Genomic DNA, 20992 nt, shown 5'->3' with positions numbered 1-20992 from the left:
TGGATGGAGAAATGCGATTCAAATATGTTGTTCTAGAAAAGTAAGATGGCTGTAAACGGGCTGGAGTATGAGTGAAATAAGTTAAGTTTTTGACGGAATAAAGGCTTTTTGCCTTCCCTGCACTGCCGGTGTACTGAATACACACAAATCCCACACAAAGTTCTGCAGTGCAATAGTTGTTCATTCAATTAAGTCAGCTCAGCTGAAAGCTGTGTGGTTAAAGACTGATTTATACATGTTGTAAACGCCTCAAGATGGAATTATTTTGGCGTTTCAGAGTAAACGGTGAACCCGTCAGGCAAACAAATATTTTAAACATAACCACCTCGGCACGTGTCTGTTTTCACTTATGTATCCTCTGTCTATGAAACTGTGCTCGTCTCATTTCTGAGAAAACGTTTCAGACAGCGACACAATCGCGAGTATCTTTTTTAATAAAAGCCAAACAACAGATAAGAGTCGTAACAATAATATTAAAGCCGCACAGATAACATCAGTTTGCCTTTTATGAGCAACAACTCTTCACAAATGTCAAGCATGAAACAAGCAGCTAATAAAAAGTGAAAAATGGCATAAAGGCACTCAGGATTAATCTGTGTTGTGTCAAGAGCAATCTGTTTTGCGCGCCATTGTCTGTCGTGCTATTTTGCTCGTAACAATATTTAATACCGCTCTCTCCAAGTTGTGGCGCTAAATGAATGCAAATGTGACCTGTGTCTCTTTCCTGGTGTTGTCAGATGCAGTGTTTTCCTATCCTGCATGTTTTAGATCACATCTCATTCAAATGAATGGATTTGTTTGATCATGTTGGAGCAGGGACAATCTAAAACATGCAGGGCGGGTGTGCACGAGGACCAGGATTATTATTATATTATAATATATCATTATTATTATTATTGTTATTATTATTAATACATCACTTTTCATCAATGCTTGAAGTTGGCCGGCACCGTCCAGTTGGCAGTACTGACACTTCTCAGTGTTACTATTTGGAGTACTGGCTTTTTCTCACAATATGCCAGTACACTGTTTAGGATTTGTCCAATTAATTCATTATTATTGCCCAGAATCATCATTTCCCTAGTGCTTGTTACTGTCTCGAGATTTTTATTTTTACTTCTATTTGTGTGTGGGTGGACAACATAATAACAGGACACCAAATATAATGAACTGTGTGCTTTTTAGTTGAAATCATTGTTACAGATAATGTAAATATACAAATATTTGTGTAACATTCGTCCAGTTTTTAGTTATGTTAATATGGACTACATATTTAAATAAGTAGATGTGAACTTCACTGACATCTTCTGGTATCTTTTGTTTATTGAAAACTAATAATTTACTCTTTCACCGATTTAGTAATACTGACATATGTGCACCCCTCATATGGACAAGGGAGACTTGAAGGTTAAAGCTTGAGACTTGAAGGTTAAAGCTTGAGACTTGAAGGTTAAAACTTGTGACTTGAAGGTTAAAACTTATGACTTGAAGGTTAAAGCTTGACTTGAGACTTGAAGGTTAAAACTTATGACTTGAAGGTTAAAGCTTGAGACTTGAAGGTTTGAAAGGTTAAAACTTGTGACTTGAAGGTTAAAGCTTGACTTGAAGGTTAAAGCTTGAGACTTGAAGGTTAAAACTTGTGACTTGAAGGTTAAAGCTTGAGACTTACATATGTGTGGCTTACTGCCATATCTGGGCCAGACAGCAGATTCTCGTCATCTCTGTCTGTTGCCTAAGCTTTTGCTTCAAAACTCAATCTGTGGCTAGTTTGTCCATTTGGGCTACTGTAGAAACATGGCAGTGCCAGATGGTAAATGGACTTGCCAAAATTACATATACAGTAAAAGGCATATTCATATTCATATTTATTATTATCATTGTTATTATTATTATTATTCTTGGTATTATTACTTCACCCCCACTGAGTGTAGTATTGTGTCTCTGTTTGTCTGTTTGTTTGTTTGTGCTTCCACACTTTGCCTTGTGTTTGCCTTGTTTTTTTAAAGCATTTGTAAAATTATACAAACATAGTCATAGCACTTGAACTTCTGCCAGTGAGCGCTACTAAAGAAATATCCGGAACTTACCTTCGCTAACACACACGTAATGATTCATGTCCGAACTTTAACTCCCTCTCTCTCTGAATGTTGCCACATTGGGATCAGACCCCCCCCTTTGTTCCCATGAGCGGATGAGTGACTGTGTCACAGCTGATACGTGCTGTTCTCTCAGGCTTGTCGAGGCTTGACGTAGCAAACTGCGAAAGTGTCAGTGAGAAACTTTATCTGCCGCTGACATGTAACAGCACTTCTCTCTGCTGCACATTAAGAGTGCACTCATTTTTCTAATCTCACTGAGCCTCAAACCAAACAGCCTTCTTTCAGCATCCCGAGATACTCCCCCCATTCAGATTGCCAATCACTTTTTCCCTCTGTGACAAACGTCTTCAGCAGCCTGATGAAAACTAAGAGCATCCCAAATAGAACAGGAAGCAGCCCAGACATGATGAGAGGCAGATGTGTCTTTCCATTTTTCTCCCATTGTATTCAAGCACAGCCCTCAGCATCGGTGCTTTGTCCCCGACAATAGGGCAAAATGTTCACTTTATGAATAAGAAACGACGACGCATATGAGTTGTCTTGTGAGACTGTAATGAACAGAAAAAAAATCTAACTGTTTTTATTTTAAAGTGATTATAAACTCATACAAACGTACTCATGGGTAGTTTATTCAACTGCTGCCAATAAACCCTGCTAAATTGTACACGCTGGATGGCTTTGGATACAGCCTTAATTCTTTAAGGAACGCCAAGGCTCATTTAAAATGGCTTGACAATGCAGTGGCCGCTCTTGGAGAGGGAGAGATCCTCTCTGAAATAATGCAGTAATAATGTTGTTATGGTGCATTTCATGGGTCAGACTGACAGACATTTATGGACACGAGCTGTTCTTTTAAATCTACCTCAGTCATCTGAACATCAAACACATTTATAGCTCAAAATGTTCCTCTGATGCAAACATGTAAACCAGTAGTTCAAAGAGGACGTATATAATATGCTTTTACTATAGTCACATTGTCACATATCCAGATTGAATGTGGCCTTTTATTTGTTTTTGTCCTGCAGTTCTTTTTTTTATGATTTCCTGTGGACTTGACTTTCTGTTTTATTTTATATCCATCATTTTTCATTTATATCCATTCATTTTAATTTAAGTTACCATTATTTTACCATTGTAAAAGTAGTGGCAGCGCATGGATATATTTTGGTGAAAATAGCTTATAGCTTAAACCGATAAGACCCTCGCATACAAGTTTGTACCACTGAGACCTTCGATGGGTTTCCATCTAACCCGAGAATAAAGTTCACAGTGATGAGTCCGAGCTTTACAGTTTGTGATGAAGCAAAGGGAGCCACGGTGTACAGAATCTAGCATATACAAGACATCTCCATGGGCCAGTCCAGGCAGAAATGTGGCAGTGACAAGTCTGTTTCAGGCTTTAAAAGAGAAACACAACTTGTTTGAGTGATTTCATTTATCTGTATGGATTACGTCCTCCTTGTCATTTTTGGGTCTTTGGATCACTTGTTGTTGGATGATCTTGCTTGTGACTGCCCTTTGTTTCCTGAACCTGCCTTATACCGTTACATTTGCATTCGTACCTTCACTATCCTGCACTTGGTTCAATAACATTGCAAAAGTTGCTGCTTGTTTTTAGGCCCCTGATGTTCAGCCAAACAGACACAATTGGGCATTTAAAGAGGCTTTTCAGAAGCACTGACCAAATCTTGTATGCATCAGTCAGAGGCTCAGCTAAAAGTGAGACTAACTGTAACTTGCTTCTCCAGTGGAGTCCTGGAATAAAAATACAGAGTTGGAAGTTAAAAAACTTGCTGCCGTTTTAAATCCGACTTTCACTTTCATTCTCACCGTTCAGTTCTATCAGGGGCCAGGTATCTATCTTAGAGCTCATTAGATTAGACATTATTGATCCCACACTGGGGAAATTTACTTGCCACAACACTCGACAAGTAGACAAGTGTGAATAGAATGAGCAATGAGAAAGAATATAAATGAAGATGCTGTATAAATTAAAAACAAGAAGATAGAATATAATAAGATATCACAAGACTATTAGGATATTTACAGTAAGTACAACTGTTATGTCCCTACACTATGGAAGGAAAAAATACACATGAACACATGTATTTTTGTTATATAACATTTGTGGTGTCTTTGTGGCTGTAAATCTCCTTCAGAATGTTGTATTTTCTGTTTGTTTCTTCTGTCACTGATTCTAGCTTTCATGTGTTCATTTCCAGCATAGCCACATCAAATATTTAGCACTCCTCTATTTGTTTTCCCAACAAAATGACCCTTCTACGTTTAGCCCCCAATAACCCTCCCGTGGTCAGTCCCCACACAAGCAAATGTTTTGGTTTTGAAACTGTCTTCTGTACGTATTACTTCCATGTGTAAAACTCCTCGTAGAGTTTGAGTCTTGCTGCAGGGCACAGACAGAAAACAACTTCTAACCCCAGTGACCTTCCTGCCTGGTTATAAGGTTGTTGCTCACTTGAACTGAATTTCCTTTCATTTTTATGGAATTTGAACTGAGACCTCCAGCTTCTCCATAAACTTGTCTTCTGTTCTCACGGCTTATAATGCTGCTAACTCTCTCGCACAACTATACACAACTCCCGATCCTCTCCACACAGCCACGAGCCCCACTTGACCCAGCAGCCTCTGGTTCCTGCTGTGATAGAAACACATTAGTCGCAGCCTCCCTAAATTCTCCTTTCTCTGTATTTTCAGGACTGAGGTGTTCATTTGGAGACGGGCTTTTGTAACTCTTTCAACACTTAACACTGCAGTCACTCAAGACTCAAGACTTAAACTCACGACTTCAAATTTTGTCTCATTTGTTTGACTTTATCGAACCAAGAGTGGAATATGTATGGAATCTGCCATTATTCTTACTCTACATTTGTCATTATGTCATTAGAAGCAGAAGCTTTTGTCCTGCAATGTGTCTAAAAAGAGTTTTCTCTGCATGTCCATGTGCAGATCAACAGCAGCCTCTGCGCTCCAGCATATGCAGGAGTGTGATGAATGAATGCTATAAAACTAAAGCTGATACATTGATGGCACCGTGTTGTTTATGCAACATCATAGAGTTAATTAGCTGTGAGGTGATTTTATTTAGTTGTTTTAAGTTACTGCCCTCGTCAACAAACGTGGGTTGGTTTAGTTTTTTTTTATAGATGCTGGAAACACAAGATGAGCTTCGATGAGACGGCAGGCACCGCTCCTTCATGGTGATGTTGTTTTCCTGCACATTGTGCCTTATTATATTTGTGAGGCTGTAAGTCCTGCATTGTTCTGTAATGAAACTCGGGAGACAGAAATGAGCAGAAATGAACATCATGGAAAAAAAACAACACATGGATCTGAGAAGATGTTGTATTTAAAAAGCTCAAAACTCAGTGCTTCTGTGAACAAGCAAATCTCGGCCGTGGTTAAGTCAATCTTTTTCCAACTAAGGCTCATCGCCAAGGTGAAGGCCTGTCTCCCTCGCAATGTCTTAAGGACACTAATCCATGCTTTTATTATTGTAAATCTCTGTATGTTGGTTCAGACCAGTCATGTGTCCAGCGACTCCAGCTGGTCCAGAACTCTGCCGCTCGCCTTTTAACAGGAAAAAAGAAGAGAGACCACATCACACCTGTGTTGCACTCTCTCCACTGGCTTCCTGTTTGTCTATCATTGTGCTCTGAGGTTCATCACTGGCTGTAGCCGCCTCACCCACCACTGTGAACTGTATGCCAAAGCTTCCATGTCTTCTCTGTCTGAAAGACGCTACACACACTGGATGACTCTGGTCTATAAGGCTCTTCTCGGCTTGGTTCCTACTTATTTAAGTACTTTTCTTCAGCGGACCAGAAGCCATTATGCGTTACGTTCAATTGACATTTTGCACTTGTCTGCCTCACGTGTTCGGACCGAAATGGGAAAAAAAGCTCTCAGTTTCTCTGCCCCCTCTGCTTGGAATACCCTCCAAACTGAACTTAAATTGCATGCTCTTATTTCACTGGGAGCTTTCCGCTCCATCTTAAAAGATAGACAACAAAAATCCATCGAACAGTGCCTGTGTTCTTAAATTTGTTACTGTGACCTTTCTCTACCTGTTACTTTCTATGTTTGTATTGCAGTTGCTGCCTTCCTGTTTCATTGAACTATGATGTGTGCTGCTGCCTTTCTTGGCCAGGTCGCCCTGGTGAAAGAGATCTTGATCTCAATGGGTCTTTTTATCTGGTTAAATAAAGGAGAAAATTATAAAAAAAAATTGTATTGTTAGTTTTTAAAGCTCTTAACAGTTTGGCGCCATCTTACCTCCCTGAACTTCTAATAACAGGCTGCTTTTAGACAAAATCCCGACTTTATTTCACTATTTTACTGATTTACTTCTATTTTTTATTGATTCTGTGTTTTATACCTTTTATGTTGCTCTGGCTTTAAATCTGTAAAGCACTTTGGGTCAACCTTGATTGTTGTTTTTTTAAATGTGCTCTAGAAATCAAGTTGATTTGACTTGACTAAAATGTATGACCATGCACTACTATACTGAAAATACACCTATCATGCTAGCAGCAGTTGGTTTCGATTGAATCCCCCGTCGTCACCGGCAACCATAACTCACATCATATGTGTCATACATAGTATTATACATATTTTGTGTCTGTAGGCACAAAATCTCATCGATAGAAATCGCTCCCTAATCCTAACCATGTGTTGCAATTCGCCTAACTTGGTTAGTTATATATACATAACTATGTATATATATATATATATATATATATATGTAAACAGTGTAAGTGGATACAGAAAATAATCTGCGGACATTTGACTGTATTTCCAAATACTTTTGTAACAATATTCATTACCTAACTCATACAAAATAATTGGTGCTGACCTATATAACAAGTTGTAGATTAGTCATATATATTTATATACATATATATATATATATGCACGATTTCTAGGAGACGGCGTTGACAATATTGTTTTCACAGTTTCACTCACAACTCAGGAGCTCGACTCCGGCAGTTCATAGCGCCGCACCTACCTTCCTTCCCCTGAGAATGTGCTTTGAAGTGTTCAACAGTAATGTACAGCATACAGAGTGTGTGGTTAATGGGCTAAAGTTTGCAGAACTATTTGTGTAATACTTAAAATTGTGAAAGTTTTCCAACTAAGAGACATAGTTCACGCCGCCGCAGCACCACATGCAGTCTTCTCCATTCAAAGGTCATATCACAGCTTCTTTCTTGCCATCCCTGTTGTTGAATAGAAACATTCTTTCAAACCAAACTTTTCACTCTTCTCCATCCAGCCTTTCATTCTCTCGTCCATGCTCCTGCAAACCCTTTCCGCCATGACCGTGATGTCTTCCTTAAACTCTGTGTCTCTGTCTGGCTGCACAGTTGCCAAAATGAATAGGCGTATTTATTCAACTAGTGTCTCTCTTTTGGTCTCCTGCCCTAGATAGCCGTGCCGGGCACCCAGCCTAGTCTGGTTTCCACTGCGGAGCCAATCGAGACTCATGATTCACATTGTTTGCTTCCTCTGCATTCACCAGCATTATTTCTCTGAGTCATCTTCTCATCGTCATGCCAGCCAAGATGCTTTGCCAGATGGGCAGATTTTACAATTACCAAGTAGCAGTTATGATCGTGTGTTGTTGATATTATGGGGTTGACCTTGGCTCAGGCAAAGTGTACAGATCCAAAATGAGGGAAGTTTTCTACTATGGCATAAGGCTATTTTGTCTCTGATGTATTATAAACACTGTTGGGAGAGGTTAGTCTGACATACCCTACATCAGCCATTGATATAGAAACCTTGCTATAATGACATAATGGAAATGTATATTTAGTTCCAGCTTCTGTGTCGACACAGATACTGTCCTGTTCTGTGTTGTCTTTATTTGAATTGTGAAAATACCTTTTTGCAGTGAGTCCTCAAACAGAAATGTTCAAAAATATACAATGTGATATATAATATTTCATTATGATGATTCAGTGATGGTTCTCTTTGACCTCAAGTTTAGTTGAAGTTAAAGCTGCAGTGTGTACCTTCCATCCCCAAAACACTGCTAGCATTGCTTGCTTTACTTGTGCAGCTGCTATGCTTCCAGTTTCCATCTGTAGTCATGACATAAAACATCACTCTGTGTGAGTCTACCCACTGTATTTCTTTAGGTGCATTCACACCAGCCCTTCTTAATCGAACCTTAGTTCCTTTGCTTGGAAAGGTTCGTTTGGGAAGGTGTGAATCTGAACTCTGGTGCGTATAGAACGATAGTTGCGTTGCAGTGTATATATATGTGTCGTATGTTCGCATAAAACAAAATAAAAAAACCCCAATAGGATTTGATGCAGTGCCATGTTTTGCTCTAAAGTGGTTGTCCTGCATTAACCAACAAATGAGCGAGTTTTCTTGTTCATTGTTTGTCTTGGGGGGGATACGTTTGTTTCACTAAAGTGCAGTGTGAAAGCAAACTCGGACCGGCTCAATGTTGCAACCTCCAAATGAACCGAGTATAGTAGACTATTAGGTGTGAAAATGACCTTAGATATTTCACTGCTCCCACACGCCTGATTCAAATGAATCGGTCGTTACCAGGGTTTTGCAGAGCTTGTTGATGAGATGACCATTTGAATCAGGTGTGTTAGGAGCAGGAAAACATCTGAACGTGCAGGGCAGTGAGTAATCTGCACTGTGTGAACACATTTGTGTGAATGAATGTAACAGATATTCGTCTCTATTTAGAACACTGGAATATCCTCCCAAGAGGCCGCCATCTTCTACTGCTGTATCCTCCATATGAGGGCCAACACAGAGACAAACAACCATTCACTCTCCAGTGTCCAATTGCATGTTTTTGGACTGAGACATCCCTGCACGTATTTTTGCTCCGGAATAAATATAATTCCATTTCAGAGTTTATCAGTGCTGCAAACCCTGAGTTAATGGTGTGCCTTGTTACGTTCGGTCGGTATCAAGCTGTTAAGGCACAGCACCAGGAGATAAACATTCAAACACTGTCAGTGCTCTCACTACAGTGCTCTCAATCCAAGTCTTCACCGGCCTGTGCCTCATGGTTGTGATTGGACGATTGCTTCATATCAAGTTGGTGGAAGGCGGTGTTTGCATCTGTAAAATGCTTTATCTCTCTGCACCATGCACCTCTCCGTGGCTCTTTGGTCAGCCGCGCTCCTGTAGAGCGAGGTCATGTTCTGACCAGTCAGTGTCTGCTGAAGATATCTCCAGCGTCTAACTGGCACCACTGAGACACAATAGCACTGTCAACACAAACTAGACTCTCTCTGTCTCCCCCGGTCGTTCTTTAATGCCCCGTCTTTTATGCCACTTGCTCTGCCCCTTTGTCTCACGCCTTCCTCACAATCCTCATCGCCTTCTCTCTGGATGACAACACTTGTGTTGTCTGTTCCTTCTGTCTTGCTCTTTCTTTTCACTGGCTTGCGTCTCTCTGTGCTCACTGTGTCGCTGGTAGATACTCTGGTGGCTGTTGTAGTCCTTTGTTTGCTGTTCAGATCAATTTGAATTTATGATGATTGGTGTTTGCTTGTGACTCTGGGCCTGATGACAGAGAACAGTTTATGGCTGTCATTGCTGTTTAGGGTCATGTTGTGTTGCAGGGGGAACAAGTGGTGGCAGTAAAATGCTGCCATCATGTTTCTTTTTTCTTTTTGTCCCCCGCTCACTTCTGTCCAATTGGATTTTTGGCTCAGTTGTTGTAATTATAACCAAGTTTTTCCATTATTCATTACTAGTTGTATGTATGCAGACTCATCAGCGACTTTATTAGGTACAGAGGACACATAATGAAGTGATAGCCGGTGTGGTCCATCTGCTTCAAGGTTCTACATGTTGTGCATACAGAAATGTTGTTATGCACTGGTTATAACAGTGGTTATTGAGCTATTGTTGCTTTTCTATCGTTTTAACCAGTCTGGCCTTCCTCCTCTGGGAATAATAAGACATTTTCACCTGGCAAACTGCTCCTCACTGGATGTTTATTATTTTTTTGTACCATTTGATTGCGTGTGAAGTAACCAATGGGAGTGAGTTGACGGGGCTGCCCACAGTGCAACGAAGACGAATGTGAAGGTAGAGAAAGAGGACAAACTTGTATGATTGTTGGTTTAATGTGTCACAACTGAACAATGACAGTCTGCCTCATGTCTGTTGACATTCTGAAGTCACGTTAAATCATGACTTTGAGGTGAGCTCATTTGATTACATGCGGAGGTCCTGCGTCATGACTGGATCGTCTAGTCTGTGATTAAAACGTTGACAAAGTGTGTTGCGTCTGTGGTCTCCCACGTTTTTAAAATCAGGTCAGACTTGAAACTCGTCTAGTGTTGGGCAGACTTTACCCACAGGAACATCAGCGTGTAGACGAGTGGAGACTAGCAGAGATGAAGTGAAAACGTTCCCGTTGAAAGACGACCACTGAGCCATGATAACCCCGTGTATGTATTTATGTAGGGATGTACTGCATGTATCCTGTGTCAGACTTTGTTCTGCTGCTTTGTGGTCTGTTAATTGCTGTTTTCATTCTTGTCAGATGAGTGTGGCCCATGGCGGTTCCCTCTGCCTTTGTTTTTGCTGTGGTCACATAACCACATCGCTGTCGATATTTGTCCCCGCTGCTGTAGGAAGTGAGACATGCCATCGCCCTGACCTGTGATGTCCTGGTCAAGGTGTCGCTGGGCATGTGTGGACAGGACGTCTGCAGCAGTGGAGTGTTGCTTGTCGTCTTGACACAGATGGTGCAGCAAACTCCGTCGCACGCTCACAGCCCAGGGAGCTCATCCTTCTCTTCTCTTCTATTCCTAATTCACACTCTTTTTTTTTTTTTCTGTCTCATGTCTCTCAACGTCTGTCCCTCTCTCTGTTTCCCCCTGTCTTCCTCACCTGCTGGTATTGTCTCTGTTTGTCCATCTTGCTGTTTGTGTCTGTCTTTCGGAACATATGTGCAAAACGTAATTAGAATTAGGAAAAGCAGCTGCAATGCTGCCTCTTTTATTCAAAAAAGAGGCAACTTATTCATTTTAACTCTCTCTTGTGTATGTTGTGTTTAAATGTTGGATTTTATAATATTTTATCCGCTGACATCTGTTGTGTTTTAATAATCGTCTACCTTCTTTTTCCACTTGAGCGTTGTTTCATTTCTGAAGGGAAGCAAACGTAACAAATCAAATTTCCCCTCTTTAATTAATAAAGTGTTCCGGCTCTTATTCAAGGGTCTGAGGACAGGATGTGTTACAATGCTTTAAACTGTTAACTGTGAATTCATGATATCAATCTATGAAAGTGCATTTAGACATGTCTAACATAACAAAAATGTAATATGCTGCTTGATGCAACAATGACGGCCTCAGCCGTTGAGACTCATTCACCTTTCATTGGCCATAATAAAGTGAAGTACACAAACGTTAAGTTCAAAAAACAAAACTGTGATAAAGTGAAATGGTCTATCCCACGTTTCAGAGGAAAATAATTGAACTGAGACGCATGAATGAACAAAGTTTCAGTCAAGTGTACAGAATATGTAGTTACCAGTTTTACACTTTGCAAAACAAGCACTGCCTTTATTGGTTTTCTTGCTCTTATTCTTCCTTTGGTTTGTTTGGCGACAGAAATAAGAAATTGGAACTGTGGGCTCCTTAGAATTTGTTTTCCTTTATATGCTTTATCAATTTTTAAGGGGTTCCCATGTATATGTCATTTCAAGTAATGTAATTCAAACACTGTGGAATGGAATGTTATGTGTAACTGAATAAATGTCTCTCCTATCCGGAATGAACTGACATTTTTCTAAAGCCAATGATCCAAGTCAGTCGGAATGACTTTCAATCTTCCATTAGATTTTCTCAGATACATCCAGAAAGTGGTGATTTTTATTTTGATCGATGGCACTTTAAAGCAATCAGACGAGTGCTGCTATATCCACGCTATGATGGAGGAGTGAAATGGAGGGATGCGGTAAGAGGGTAGGACGATATAAGGAGAGGAGGAGGAGGAGGATGAAAAGCCAGAAAGTAGGACAGAGAGATCACGGACTGTTGCAGCCTTGCGGGTAGTTTGGACCTGACAGGGAAATTCTGCTCCTCAGATCACTGAACAAAGTGTGCTACAAAACCAATTCGGCCGATTCAGCACAGGTGACCTGGAGTTGTGGATGTAGGGAAATACATTTTCTCTCAAGAGATGACTTCTCTCTCTCTCTCCCAGCTCAACTTGCCAAGTTCTGCTGGAAGATGCTGTCAACATGAGTCTTTCATGTTTGTGTTTACTCTTCACTGACAAGACCATGTGGATAGATGCGGAATTTGTCAGCTGAGAAAATACCAAATCATACTTCCTCGTCTTTCTCTCAAGTTTGTTTTTGCACTGGTTTAGACTGTTGGTGATACAATATATATAAAGAGGTTAGATATTAGTGGCTGCTCTAGCATTTTGCCCCCACAAAACATAAACAAATATACAAGAACAACAACAACTTTCAGAAACGCAATCAAATGGTCCAAAATCTTATTAATCCCAGTGGAGGAAGGCCAGACTGGTTACAGCGATAGAAAGGCAACAATAACTCACTGAGTAGTAACTCACATAACCACAAAAATCATCCTTCCGGGTGGTTTGATCTCCTCACGTCCTGCATGAGTAGCATCATTTAAATGATTAGTATTCAAAGGACTCTAAGATTTGTTTGACTGGGCTATTTTGATGTCATTTACACAAACTCAGAATAAATACAAAGCACCAAATTATCACCTTTTTTGGTTTTGTCCGATCACCCACTTCTTTGAAAGCTTTCTCCTTCATTTTCTCCTTAATTAACTGAACAATATTTAAATATATACTAAATATTTACATGCGAGAGAGTCGGAGTAAAAAGATTTCCTTGATTGATGTCTTTAACAAAACATAATGATGTATATTCGATGTAATTAATGTACACATTTTTCATATGTTTTTTTTGTTTCTTTTGTTTGTTTAAAACTTTCATGTCGACACACTGAGTGGATAATGTCATTGCATATGCATAACATAGGCTCAGTGGTAAAGTGAGTCGTCTTTCAATGTGTGGGTTTGATTCCTGGGTCGTCGCCATGCCAACGTGTTCTTGGGCAGGATACTTAACCCCTCATGGCTGCGTGTCGGCGGCGTGTGAATGGGTTCGAAAGATGAGGGATAGGAAATGCGCTGCACGTAGATGCGCTGTGTGTGAAGTGTGAGTGAATGGATGAATGGCAAAACTGTAGTGTCAAGCAGCTTTGAGTGGTCATCAAGACTAGAAAAGCACTATATAAGTACAATACTATTTACCATAACAATACACTGAATGTTCTTTGATAGCAGTCGGCATGGCTCGTTGGCACAGAAACCTGTTGGTGTGTGAGGGATAAAGGTGGTACACAGGACATAGTATCAGAAGATGAAGACGACAGGAAGTAGTAGTAGTAGTAGTAGTAGTAGTAGTAGTACTGCCACTCTTGTAGACAAGGTCACTCTTGTGATGCATTCAGTCTTCAGTTGGTTTGACAAATCATGTAGTCTGTGATCCCTCGTCATTAAAAGATCTGCGGAAACCAAGATGTTTTTTTCATAATCGGTAGTGGAGAGTGTCCCCAGCTTTAAAGTTCGTGAAAGCCCATTTTAAGGACACTCAGGTCCATGACATCAAAGTAGAATTTTCATGCATGACGAAAAGAACAGCTGCCTTGTGCGTCATTTGACAACACTATATTTCTCGGCTGCTCTAAGGTTGTGCCGAGACTCATGAAGGCAACATACTGTAGCAATGAGATGACAGACAATCAGAGGTCAGGACTGTTAGTAACAACAAGGGAATTATTCACTTGCTCACCTCTCACTGCAGACCACCAGGACGCTGCAGTAATTTCCACTGTCTTGCAGCAGTGTTGTTAAAGAAGCACTAATGAGGACGGAGGTAGAGTGGATCTGGGGACAAAACATTTCTATTTCTTTCGCTATTAATTGAGTTTTGTTAAATGTATGCTTGCATTTGTTGGTGTACAGGTTTACCGAGATGAAAAACCTCTAATTATCAGGTTAGACTAAAGGTTGGTGCGTTCTTTGGTGTATTAGACATTTACAGTAACTCTTCCTTAAGACGATGCACTGTCGAAGTTGGATTAAAAATATTGAAATATATAATGTAACCTGTCAACAAGTTTAACTCATACAACATGTGTGTGTGCAACGTTCAAGCATGTCTTGAAATAAACCTGGCTTAATAGAAGTATTTCCCGCTATGAAATCGTACGACACAAACAGGTTTTTACTGTAACAGTGACATTAATTACGGTTCCACTCCAGCTTTAGGAGACTCAGGGTCACGCTGTTGTTCAAGTGTAAGAGTAGGTCACACTAAATACTTCACACTTTAACCTGCAAAAGCGTTTTCTTTTCTGAAATAATGTGTTATCCTGAAACTGTATACATGTTTCTCGTATTTTCTGGAGGTAAAAGTAAGATATATGTATATATATATATGTATATATATATATATATATATATATATATATACATATATATATACATACATATATATATATATGTATATATATATATATATACATACATATATGTATATACATATATGTATATATAAATATAAAGTATTCAATCTTTTATTTTATAGTAGCTTGTTGAGTGGCTGTGCAACAGACGCACGACAATATATCTAGACGTGGCAGGTCGTTGTTTAGTCAAGTGATGTATTCAGAATGTCCAGTGTTTTTCAAGTGTCTCTGCAGTAAAAGTGCATCTTATCAGTAAAGGATTCAATCATGTCTCTAATTGAGTAGAAGTGCTCTTCAAATCAAAGAGGCGCAGCATGATGACAGTGTATTTGTGGACTTTTTGGATTGATGGGTAAATTTAGGTGCATCATCTCCACTCTCAGTTGCGGCCGTAGCTTCTATGCATAGTTTCTACTATTCTATCTTTTTAGAATTGCATCCTTCTCTTCGATGAGCTTCTTTAGTGCAGTCACCTCTTCCACCACGTAGCTTCGCTTGTTGCGTGGCTAGTTTGCTGATCTTCCCCCGACATTAAGTTGAGGGATTTTCTAATTTTCCTCCAATTCCTCTTCCAGAGCGTTGCTTAGTTTCTGAGGTGGCGTTCTTGGTTTTGCTTTATTGCTTCTTACTCAATAATCATTTTTCCATTTGTTTTCACATATTGAGTATTTAGTTATGATATGTTAAGTTAAGGCATGTGTGTGGGGGTTCCTCTGTGCTAATGGGTTCTTTCGTGGCATTCTGACTTCCTCCTACATTCCAGAGACCTGCATATTTTGGTTAGGAGAACTTTAAATTGGTGTGAATGTGTGATGAATGTTTGTTTCTCTCAGTATTGGCTCTGGTTTTCTGTCTCTACTGGCCCCTGTGATGGACTGGCAGCTAATTCTCAATCCCTAACAGTATAAGCAAATAAATTGATCAAAGAACAATCTATGCAAAATAACTCAAGGACAGATGTTGTCATATTCACTGATTTGTTTTTCTATTCCAACATTTCCTGAATGTGTCTCATTAGAACATGAATAAAAGCTACAATTGTTCATACTTGGCTGAAAATGTGACTTCCAAAAACAAATTTATAGTGATATAAGAACAAGGGCATACTTTATGTGAGAACTGGCTCTCAGTCCATTCTCACAGACAGACTCGCATTGGGAAAAGCCCTTCATATCTACAGTCAATACTCAATATTCATAACACAACTTCATTAATCTCCTCATCCCCAAGGCCTGTGCCTCCTTTGGTCGCTCTTCTTTTCAGTTTTTATTTACTGCAAGTGACTGGAATCATCTGCAACAGACCCTAAAGCTCAGCTCATTCATTCCACTCTCCGCTTGTAAAAATCCATTACAAACAATAGTCCGAGAACGTTGACTTTTTAATATATAGTATGTCTCTGTATTTATTGTACACGCGATTTTCTTGGGGTGTGATATGGTTTAAAATTGTTTTTCTTTGATGTCGTTCTTGTTCCTGTATCCGCCTCTCACGCTGCCTCTTGGCTCAGGTCATCGCAAATGAGAGTTATTTCTCGACTGACTCATGGTTAAATAAGTGAAAATAAAAATTGCAGTAGACCTTCACCCCGTCTTCAGACACACGTGTGTGTACAGTAATTGCAGACCTCCACCCCTAACTTTATGGGAGCTGGATGGAAGTTTTAGCTTGTGGTGTCACTGGTGTCCTTACACCTTTTTAAGACATCTTCAGAGTGATGTGTGTATTCTGCTGTATATTTATAGACTTAGAGACTTAGACTGCCTTTTATTGTCACCGCACAGAAAACACAGCAGTGAAAACTGGCAACGAAATTTCGTTGCTTGGCAGCAGATAAGAAACCAACACATAGCATTGAATTTTTGTCACTTATGAGTTTTGATGAGAAATGTCTTTTATCTTACTATAAATGTCTATACATGTATCCAACTCTTCATCCTAACTATGCTTAATAAAATTAAATAAGTAAGTGTTTTATGTAATAAATATATATAAAAGTAGTGCAAAGAAAAACAGGATGAAAACTATAGCAGCAATATGAAAATAAAAAAGAGAAAGAACAGTTAAATATTGCACAGGTAGTGTCGGGTGTGTTCTTGAGTCTGTTCTTGAGTCTGTTCTGCATCCGCTGCAGTACAGTCCATGGTGGGGGTGGGTGTGGTCAGAGAGGATCTGGTGAGCCCTGGTTAGGCAGCGCCTGTGTGCAATGTCCTTGATGGGTGGGAGTGGAGTCCGCTGTTCTCACCACCCTCTGCAGAGACTTCCAGTCGGAGGCCTTGCAGCTCCCAGACCAGACAGAGATGCCACTGGTCAGCAGGCTCTCGATTTATCTTTGTGTGTGTGTGTGTGTGTGTGTGTGTGTGTGTAAAACCAACCACCAGCATCTTTCATTCAGCCCTAAAATGAGGATGATTCAAAACTTCAAACTTGAAGAGAACAAGAGGAGAATAACATGTTACACTTGGGACCTTCCTAATCCCTTGGCCTGTTCTCTCTCATCACCCCCCTCCAGTCCACACACAAAAACACACACGGACACCACACCACATGGGCAGCCTCTCCTGAGCATCACATCCACAGCAGCAGCTAATCCTGTCTCCCAAATCCCAGTGCCTTGGACTCCACTGAGAAAATCTTATTGGTGCTGCACAGTTCTTTCTATTCTTTAGCACATAGAAATCCACTGTCCTCCAGACTGCTTTTGTCTCCTCCCAGCCTGCTTCATCTTGTAATCCCTGCACCCAATCCACACACAAAAAAATGTCTCCTGTTCGTAAACTTCATGTATTAGACACAAGAACGCAGACAAAGGAACAAAACACCGCCATCTTTCCTCGTCCACCCTCTCACCTCCCAGTCTGTTGTTGTGCACTAACTAACCCAGTGGTTTATTTATTGCTCCGTTTGTTTATTGATGGCCTTTAAGTTAAAAATTCATGAGGCTGTATTCTTTGCTCAGACACTTGAGTGTTCGTTACTAAGAGAAACGAGAGGATATAAACTGCCACCGTTCAATCTGTACGCTTTACTTCATAATTAATTGTGCTCATGACACGAGTGTCTGTTGTGACCATACGTGGATGGACGACAGCCTTTCCTCAGCAGCCAGACGATGTCTTCAACTCTGTGTGTAAGAGGCCAGCTGCTCCCAGACGCTGCCAACACCACGGATTAAGCTGAGAGTGTGTAAGCGCGAGTGTGTGATGGATGCTCGCCGTGCTTATCTGAATACCTGTAAGTGCTTTAGTAGCACTGAGGGATTTCAGGCAGGTCGCTTGTTTTGTAAGTGCAGTGCCAGATGCACACGCGCGCATGTACATGTGCACGCAGGTTTACCTCGCTGCGTCACATAGTTTGTATTGTTTGTGGTTTACGTGCATGTGTTGGCTTGTGTTTTTTCTTTTACTTCTTAAGGACCTTTTCTGGCATAAGCACTAACCTTTTCAAGACCAGTAGTCCTCATGGAGACCAAAATCTGGTCCTTATGAGGCACAATCTAATTGACTGAGTTTAGGGCTGAGATATGAATTGTATTTTAGGTTATGGTTTGGTTTAGGGATCAAGTGGTTGCTTCGCTTAGGCCAGGGGTGTCAAAAAAACTCAAAATACCTCAACAGGGAGGCGGGTCAATGGTTGAATGTTGTATCATAATATCGCAATAAAGATATTCATGATGATATTTCACAGAATTTCAAAGTAAAAGTGTTTTGACGTATACTTGGAAACACGGAGGTAAAGTCAATCTATTAAGATCAAAAACAGACAGATTTTAAATTTAAAATGAACTGAAATTAAAACACTAAATATATACTGTATATGATGTAATGTAATACATTTAATAATGTGATAACTTCAGCCATATGTCTGTATACTATCACCTCTCTGGTAGCTGTGCCTCAGACTCCATACCATGTTTAAATATAGGTATGATTTTATTTAATGTAATGTAATTGATTTGAGGGCCGATGTGGTCCGCGGGCCGCAAGTTTGACACCTGTGGTTTCGGTTGTTGCTCAAACTTCTGTGTGTGTGTGTGTGTGTGTGTGTGTCTGTTCACCTTATCATGTGCACAGCTGCTTTGTCCAGTAACAGATGAATGCTCTGAACCATGAGTGCTCAGTCGTCATTATATTATTAAGTCATCATTTCATAATTACATGAGTAATTATCAATGCACTATTATATGAGCACACCGTAATCATTTCAATATTATGTGCTCTGTCGTTAATATTACTTTATTTCTAAGTTCTTTGCTGTCATTATAGTGTGTGAAAACTTGTGCCATGACCACAGTAATAAATGTCATTTGAAGTCAATCGATTTGTATTTATAGGAGCACTTTTAAACATGGATCAATGAAAATTGAACTACATAAGAACACAAACGAAAGTGATATGAAAGCAAACAGCCAAGATGACAACAGTTATGGAATAAACAATTAGAAAGTAACAGTAAAAGTCTAGTTTTATGAGTTAAAGAGAAGAAGCAGATGTTCATGTTAAAGTGGTCCTGGTGTGGAGGGGCAGGCTGTTCCATTATTAAGGGGCAACAACTGTAAACGTCTCCTCTTCACATGAGCAGTCATGGACAACCAGATTTACAACAAGTCACATAGGAATAAACAATAAATACAAATATTATAGACTATAAACTATAAAATAAAGCACAGGGCCATGCAGTTTATCAGTTAATTACAGCAACTGCAGCGCAGAGATATGACTTTATTTATGCTATGTTTATAAAATCCATTTAAAAGGAGACGGGGAGGGAGTGAGTTCAAGTTTGGGTCAAGAGTGATCAAGGGTCAAGATGACACCCATTTTAACGGTTTCCTTCAGACAGACAGACAGTTGTTAGCATTAGTGTTATAAACAACAGACACAGCATCACTGATAAAATAAATTGAAGATCAATGAGCAGATATGTCTTTGCATTTGGTTGTTACCGATTTATCACATATAAAAAAAGATGGTCCATTGGTGTGTGTGTGTGTGTGTGTGTGTGTTAATCAAATCAAGAAAACTCTCGCCCCATCCATCGCTCAGTGCTACTGTGCTGTTCACTTAACAGACTTGTCACAATATTTAAATGATCATGGATGACGTCAGAGGTGATCAAAGCTGCTTTGCACTGGTTGTAAATGAACTTGTCTCTGTGAAGTAAACAGAACTGAGTCGCACTCTAATTTGTGAGTGAGTGAACGTGTGTATGAAAAGTGTTTTTCTAATGGAGCCATTTGTTCTCTCAGGCTTAGCAGATGTGTGTGGTGTGCAAGTAACACCGGGTTCATGATGATGAAAACACTTTGTACGTACACATGCATGATTACCGTCCATTCACCCTTGTGCGAATGACTGGAATTGTGTGATTGAAGACTGATGCACAGCATGTGCAGGAGCTGTGTGTGTGTGAGACGTGTAGATAAACTTTTGCTAACCCTCTCTGATCACTGTGTTCACACACACACACACACACACTATATCCAGCAGCATGTGTTTTATCATTAATTATTGAAAACATTTACAAATGTATTCTCTTTTATTCACAGCATCGTTTCTACACTGGCAGCTACACTGTCTGCGGTCCAAACAAGATCATGTGGACATTTGACAACTCGAAACTTCAAATGTCCCTATTTCTCACTTTGATATCTTCTCCACTCTGTTGGTCCAAGATTCTGTGATTTGTGTTCACAATAAACAAAAAAAAAACAGTAAATCATAGCCAGAAGTGCTGGTTTTGTTTTGGTATCACAGACTGTCTATCTTGATAAAGACAAAAGTAAACAATATTTTGTATTTTTTTCTTGTTTTGACAGCAGAGACCACATGGTTTCTGTGTTCAACATAAAGATCCACTGCGGGGTTGATTCCAGCTCACAGACTTTGCTTCACATTTCTATTTGCCCAGCTTTACCTATCACTCTCCTCCATCCTGTGATATCAAAGTAGAGACGTCTCAAACTGCTCTGTCCAATGAAATCTATCCAGTTCATCTGCTGCATGCAAATAATCACATTTCTCTTTTATGTGTAGACTCTGGTGCTGGAGAGGGGAAGGAAAATGTCAACATGTTTGGGGTCAAATAGGAATCACAGCCCTATGTTTAATTCATTGTTGTTGTGCTGTGTGTTTTTACTTAAATTGCTGTTGTTTTCCGAGAACAGTGGAGAAACTAGTCACTGCCAATCAGACCCCGCTCTTTCACCATCTGCCGGTTTGGTGATTGGAGTATAGTCGGATGGTCCCCTGGGAGCAGGGGCCCTCTCAGAGCTGCAGGCCCGCCTGTGAGGCACCCTAAGCAGACAGAAGCATCAGACAGCCTCCTCAGGCTACTGCATGACCTGTTAAC

Source organism: Solea senegalensis, linkage group LG5, assembly GCF_019176455.1.
Source record: "Solea senegalensis isolate Sse05_10M linkage group LG5, IFAPA_SoseM_1, whole genome shotgun sequence".
Lineage (NCBI taxonomy): Eukaryota > Metazoa > Chordata > Actinopteri > Pleuronectiformes > Soleidae > Solea > Solea senegalensis.
This window is presented reverse-complemented; position numbering follows the sequence as displayed.